Source organism: Lutra lutra, chromosome 8 (assembly GCF_902655055.1).
Source record: "Lutra lutra chromosome 8, mLutLut1.2, whole genome shotgun sequence".
Lineage (NCBI taxonomy): Eukaryota > Metazoa > Chordata > Mammalia > Carnivora > Mustelidae > Lutra > Lutra lutra.
The window spans coordinates 92,172,778-92,180,723 of record NC_062285.1 but is presented as its reverse complement, the minus strand read 5'-3'; positions in this window follow the sequence as shown (position 1 = coordinate 92,180,723).

The window sequence follows — 7,946 nt, the reverse complement described above, 5'->3', positions numbered from 1 at the left end:
CCAAACCTGGAACACAGACTACACACACACTTCAAACTAAAACCAGAATATATGTGCAGATTTTTATCATAGATGTTTAATTGCTGTGTTCATTCTTTCTCTTCCTCCCTCTCTCCCTCCCATCCAGTCCTTCCTATTATATTTCTGTATCTATTTAATAAAAGCAAATTCTCTAAAAAATGGACAAATAACATAAAAATATGTTTGACAGAAAACATAGTGTAAATGTTTAAATTTAGGAAAAATGCTAAGACTCACTTATAATAAAACAATTTCAAATGAGGAAACATTTTAAATATTTCTTAATTTTTAGTACATCATAATCTACAAAAATTGACAAAACACTCTGTTGCCCTTGCTGGGTGAGGGGGAACTATTCTCACAGTTCACTGGTGTATATGGGTAAAATGATACAAAATATATTGTGGGAAATCTGACACCACCATGAAACACTGGATGGCAAACCCACTGCTTAGGCATCCAACCTACATGTAGCCCTTCGCAAATAAGGTGGAAAAAATTGATGCCAGTGTTATCCACTCTACCACTGCTTACAGCAAAAATTTAAAACAGTGCAAATGCTCAAGTTAAGGTACTCTTTAAAATTTTTTTTTAAATGGTACATCAACACAAATGAGTATCATATAACTGTACAAGACAATGAAGGAGGGGCGCCTGGGTGGCTCAGTGGGTTGGGCCGCTGCCTTCGGCTCGGGTCATGATCTCAGAGTCCTGGGATCGAGCCCCGCATCGGGCTCTCTGCTCAGCGGGGAGCCTGCTTCCTCCTCTCTCTCTGCCTGCCTCTCTGCCTGCTTGTGATCTCTCTGTCAAATAAATAAAATCTTTAAAAAAAAAAAAAAAGACAATGAAGGAGCTGTTGAGTCTCCTTTATCTGAGTAGTGGTCAAAGTGAGTGTAGAATCAAAAGCAAAAGTCTTCTGGGGCACCTGGTTCAGTCAGTTAAACATCAGTCTTCAGCTCAGGTCGTGATCTGGGGATCCTAGGATCCAGACCAGAATTGGGCTCTCTGCTCAGCAGGGAGTCTGCTTCTCTCTCTCTCTTCCTCTGTACTGTCTTGCAGGTAAATAAATACAAAGCTTTTTTGAAAAAGTAAAAATTTTGTGAGTATATTCTTATGCAATTTTTAATTTTTAAGACTAAGGGAGTATTTTACACATTCAGAACATTTGGAAAGAATTTTCTAACATCTAAATTGAGTACCACTGAGAAAACTAATCCTGACTCCATGTCAAATTATTAACAACCAAATAAACTGAAGAACAGAGGCTCTTCAGGCTCCCATTCTTTTTTTTTTTTTTTAAAGATTTTATTTATTTATTTGACACAGAGAGATCACAAGTAGATGGAGAGGCAGGCAGAGAGAGAGAGAGGGAAGCAGGATCTCCGCTGAGCAGAGAACCCGATGCGGGACTCGATCCCAGGACCCTGAGATCATGACCTGAGCCGAAGGCAGCGGCTTAACCCACTGAGCCACCCAGGCGCCCCAGGCTCCCATTCTTAATGGGACTTACTCTAAAGCAAGAACTGTAGAAAAATCTTATAGATTTTAATGCAAAAATATATTTCTGCATTATTGAAACATATTACACACATCTTTTAACTTAAAGTAAGTACATGGCTTTATGCACTAAAAATGCCAGAAAGGAATGATATCCTTTGTACCAACTTGATAATATGGAATATGTACTATAAAGACTGACCAAAGATAGATTTTTGAAAACAAGTAAATGGAAGGTTATCCTGAATCTAACCAAGCCTTCATATATAAATTCTATTTTAATGTCATTAGAAAAAATTTAAAAAAAAATAGTACACATAGGAAAGCAGTAAAATAAATCTAGATTGTGGTACACTCTGTAAGTTATCTGGCATGGGGGTGCCTGGGTGGCTCAGTGGGTTAAGCCTTTGCCTTCAGCTCAGGTCATGATCTCAGGGTCCTGGGATCGAGCCCTGCATCGGGCTCTCTGCTCAGCAGGGAGCCTGCTTCTCCCTCCCTCTCTGCCTGCTGCTCTGCCTACTTGTGATCTCTGTCTGTCAAATGAATAAATAAAATCTTAAAAAAAGATCTCTGGCATGGTGTCAACCAAACGTCAATATTTTAAAATAAGGAATTAGGAATCTTGGAACACTGAAAAAATAAATAAAATAGGAAATTAGAAAAAAAAAACAAGAAGTTAGGGAGCTCTTCTAGATTAATAGACTGAAAAAACATATTGACAAAACATTAATTATTGATAAAAAAGATTAATGGGATATGTTCTTTTTTTTTTTTTAAAGATTTATTTATTTATTTGACAGAGAGAGAAATCACAAGTAGGCAGAAGTAGGCAGAGAGGCAGGCAGAGAGGGAGAAGCAGGCTCCCTGCTGGGCAGAGAGCCCGATGTGGGGCTCGATCCCAGGACCCTGGGATCATGACCTGAGCCGAAGGCAGAGGCTTAACCCACTGAGCCACCCAGGCGCCCCAATGGGATATGTTCTTATTTTCACTGAATACGCTCTATAGTATTTATGATGAAAACTGTCATAGTGTCTTCAGCTTATTGTGAAATTATATATATACATGAATATAAATACATGTGTGAATACCAACACACATAATTACATCCATATGCACGTGTGCAGGCAGACAGGGAGAAGAAGCAAATACAGCAAAATAATGATTATCTGTGTGGGTTGTGGTGTTTACTGTGTTACTCATTCATGCTGCCTGACTGCAAATTTGTATAAGAACTAGTTTAAAAAAACAAAGTGTACTCACATCTATTTCTTTGAAGCAGAGACTATGTGTTCCCAAAATGTTCTGTAATTCAATTCAACTCAGTTTGACTTACTACTTTTATGTAAAGAATTTTAGTAAGTGAAAGGTGCTACTCAATTTGAAAAGCTAAACGATTGCTTACAACATAGATTTTGGTGCTAAAATAAATTAAAAGTGCTTCAGAAATGCTTCTTTTGGAAATTATCTCCATTTTCATACCTTTTTTTTTTTTTTTGAGGTAATCAGTTGGTCATGCATTTCATTTGAGGATTCTAAACTAGGAAAACCTGGGTACCGAGAATAATAAAGACTTTTCCTATAGATCATCTGCTAACTTAAGGCTTAAGAAATATCTCTACTAGAAACATTGTAGGACAGGGAGAGAAGTACCCGTATTTTCAGTTTGCATTCAGTATCTCCCCTATTATTTAGATAATACACTGCTAATAGTTTCAAGTTCCCGGAACATGAGCATGAGTTGATTAGAAACAAAAAAAGTGGGAAGATAGGGATTCCTGGGATTACAAGTGATAAATATACATTCATTGACAATAGTGAGATTCTGGCAGGAATAACAGAAAATAACAAGTAAGTAACTAAATGAACATCAGTTTAAGGTTATATAACATATAATATTATATAGTATAAAATATATATTATAGTATATAATATACAGTAACATATAATATCAGTTTAAGGTCATATAATATATATTTAAAAGGCTCCCAAGAGTATGTTTACTTAATAAGCAGTAAACAAATATAATGAATGCTGAAAATACATATTCTGATGGATGAACATTAAGGACAGGATAATGGATAGAAATCATTTAAAAAATAGTAGCTGTCATGAGGTGCAACCTGTGAAATTATAATTAAATCAAATAAATCTAGGAGAGTAAAAAAACAAAGAAATGTCCAAATAAGTTAGTTTCTCTATTACCCTTAAATATTTTATGGATTTAATTCCGTATCATTGTACTAAGGGAATGGTATCAGATAACTTTTTATTTACTTTTAAGTTCATTCCTAGATTGCCTATATCACCAGGAACTATGCCAAGCTGCCTTTGTGTTTGCATAGACTGATAACTCCTGTAGCTAGAAAATGCCAGAATGGGGGCGCCTGGGTGGCTTAGTGGGTTAAGCCTCTGCCTTAGGCTCAGGTCATGATCTCAGGGTCTAAGGATGGAGCCCTGCTTAGGGCTCTCTGCCCAGCAAGGTGCCTGCTTCCCCTGTCCATCTCCTGTCTCTCTGCCTACTTGTGATCTCTCTCTCTGTCAAATAAATAAACAAAATCTTTAAAAAAAGAAGAAATTGCAGAATATTCATTTATTCGGCTTCTTGACAAAAACACTTAACTCCTTCCTATTTTAAAAAACGCTACGTAACATATGCATCTAATACTTAATATTTACATCAGGAATATTCACCTCTATTTCCAATTAAATAAGTAAATTTTAAAACTTGTGTCTCCTCGCCTGGGTGGCTCAGTGGGTTGAGGCCTCTGCCTTCGGCTCAGGTCATGATCCCAGGGTCCTGGGATCGAGCCCCACATCGGGGTCTCTGCTCGGTGGGGAGCCTGCTTCCTCCTCTCTATCTCTGCCTCTGCCTACTTGTGATCTCTGTCAAATAAATAAATAAAATCTTTAAAAAAAAAACAAAAAAAAACTTGTGTCTCCTGCCATCACCTGATGCAGTCTCTCTCATTTTTCCTTATTTAGAAATTTAAGTAAAAACATCCAAAACTTGGACAACTAAGACTTCAAGGTAACCTATTAGTTGACACAACAAGAAAACCATGAGAGGTGAAATCCAACTAGCTAATGTATACTGAAATATGTTTTCTTCAAATCATGAAAGAAATACAAATTAATGTATCTTCTTATATTTTTGCTAATAAGAGTAAAAAGATTTGAAAGGAAACAGTTTATTCTGACATGGATACAGTGAAATAGTGCTTTCTATAGGTAAAGAAGAATATGATGCACCATTTCTAGAGAGGGATATGTAAGATGGGGATTATTAATGTTCACATTTCCTGAGAAAGTAATTCTACTTCTAGGAGTCTAGTCTAAGGCAGATTAATTAAGGCTATTATCTATTTCCATTTTTTTACAAATGGAAGTTGAATGCAGGTTTACATATGGTAGTAAAATGTAGAAATTGGGAAAAGTCCAGAAATAAGAAGCTGGATATATTTTGGCTGTGAGAACTAATTAATGAATTCAGTAGTTTCAGGATATAAAATCATGAAAACTCAGTTGTGTTTCAAGATGCTAACAATGAAATATGTAAAACAGAAGGAAAGCATTCCCATTTAGAACAGCATCAAACACAATAAAATATTTATGAATAAATTTTACTAAGGAGGTAAAAAATCTGTACCCCATAAACTATAAGACTCTGATGAGCGAAATTAAAAAGACACAAACAAATGGAAATTCTATGTTCAAGGGTCAGAACAATTAGTATCACTAAAATATCCATGCCATACAAAAACTGTAAAGAGAGACAAAGAAGGGCATTACTTAATAATAAAGGGGAAAATTCAACAAGAAGATGTAACAATTATAAATATTTATGCATCCCACATGGGAGCATCCAGATATATAAAACAATTAATAATAAACATAGAGGAACTAATTGATAATAACAATAATAGTAGGGGACTTTAACACCCCACTTACATCGATACATAGTTCATCTAAACAGAAAATAAACAAATGAACAATGCCTTTGAATGATCCACTGGACCAAGTGGACTTAACAGATATATTCAAGACATTCCATCAGAAACCGCAGAATCCACATTCTTTTCAAGTACACATGGAACATTCTCCACAACAGATCATATATTATGCCACAAGACAAATCTTAAAAAATTCAAAAAGATCAAAGTCATACCATACTTCTTTTCTGACCACAACACTGCAACACTATGTAACCAGAAATCAAACACAAGAAAAAATCTGGAAAGATGACAAATGCATGTTGGTTAAATAATATGCTATTAAACAATGAATGGGCCAACCAAAAACTCAAAGAAAGAAAAAAATCACATGAAGACAAAGGAAAATGAGAACACAGTGGTACACAATCTTTAGGATGCAGCAAAAGTAATTCTAGCATGGAAGTTTATGGCAATACAAGCCAACCTGAAGAAGAAAAAAAAAAGTCTCAAACAACCTGACCTTACACCTAAAGGAGGCTGAAGAAGAATAATAAACAGAGCCCAAAGCCAGGAGAAGGAAGGAATTAATAAAGATTAGGAAAGAAATAAATGATACAGAAACAACAACAACAACAAAATCAGATCAATTAAACTAGGAGCTGGTTCTTTGAAAACAATAAAATTGATAAAATTTCAGCTAGACTTGGGCTCCTGGATGGCTTGGCAGGTAAAAGCCTCTGCCTTCAGCTCAGGTCATGATCCCAGGGTCCTGGGATCGAACCCCACATCGGGCTCTCTGCTCAGCAGGAAGCCTGCTTCCTCCTCTCTCTCTGCCTGCCTCTCTGCCTGCCTCTCTGCCTACTTGTGATCTCTGTCAAATAAATAAATAAAATCTTAAAAAAAAAAAAAAACCTTCAGCTAGACTTATCAAAAAGAAAAAAGAAAACACCTATTAGTACTATTATAGTTGGGGACTTTAACACTACACTCCTATCAAGGGACAGATCATCCAAACAGAAAAATCAGCAAGTAAACAATGACTTTGAATGACCCACTGGACCAGATGATTTAAGAGATAAATTCAGAAAATTCCATCCTAAAACAGCAGAATACATGTTCTTTTCAAGTACACATGGAAAATTCTCCAGAATAAATCATGTATTAGGCCACAAATCACTCTTGATGAATTTGAAAACATCAAAGTCATACCATGCATTTTTTCTGACCACAATACTGTAACACTAGATATCAACTACAAGAAAAAATCTGGAAAGACTACAAATACATGTAGGTTAAAAACATGCTACTAAACAAAGAATGGGCCAACCAAAAAAATGAAAGAAGTCATCAAAAAATTACATGAAGACAGGGCACCTGGGTGGCTCAGTGGGTTAAGCCGCTGCCTTCAGCTCAGGTCATGATCTCGGGGTCCTGGGATCGAGTCCCGCATCGGGTTCTCTGCTCAGCAGGGAGCCTGCTTCCCTCTCTCTCTCTCTGCCTGCCTCTCTGCCTCCTTGTGATCTCTGCCTTTCAAATAAATAAATAAATAAAATCTTTAAAAAAAAATTACATGAAGACAAATGAAAAGGAAAACACAATGGTCCAAATCAAGATGCAGCAAAGCAATTCTAACAGTCAAGTTTATCACAATACAAGCCAACCTCAAGAAGCAAAAAATAAAAAATAAACAAGTAAATAAATAAATGATCTCAAATAACCTAAACTTACAACCAAAGGAGCTGGAAAAAGAACAAAACCCAAAACCAGTAGAAGGATAGAAATAATGAGTATTAAAGCAGAAATGAATAATATAAAAACTTTAAAAAAAAAAAAAAGAAAGAAACCAGGACCTAGTTTTCTAAAAGAGCAACAAAATTGATAAACTTTTAGCTAGACTCATTAAAAAAAAAACTCAAAGTCACAAGTGAACAAAGAGAAATAGTAACACACCAAAGAAATACTAACAATTGTATGAGAATATTAGGAAAAGTTATATGCCAACAAATTGAACAACCTAGAAGAAATGGATACATTCATAGAAACATAGAAACTACTAAAACTGATGCAGAAAGAAATAGAAAATTTGAATAGACTGATTATCAGTAAGGATATTGAATCAGTAATCTAAAAAGTCCCCAACAAACTGAAGTCCTGGACCAGACACAGTCACAGGATAATTCTACCAAACATTTATTTATTTATTTATTTATTTTAAGATTTTTATTTATTTATTTGACAGAAAGAGATAGGGAGAGAGGGAACACAAGCAGGAGGAGCTGGAGAGAGAGAAGCAGGCTCCCCACTGATCAGGGAGCCCGATATGGGGCTTGATCCCAGAACCCCAGGATCCTGACCCGAGCCGAAGGCAGACACCTAACGACTGAGCCACCCAGGCACCCCTATCTACCAAACATTTAAGGAAGAGAATACCTATTCTCCAACTACTCAAAAAACTAGAAGAAGAAGGAATATTTCCAAGTTCATTCTATAAGGCC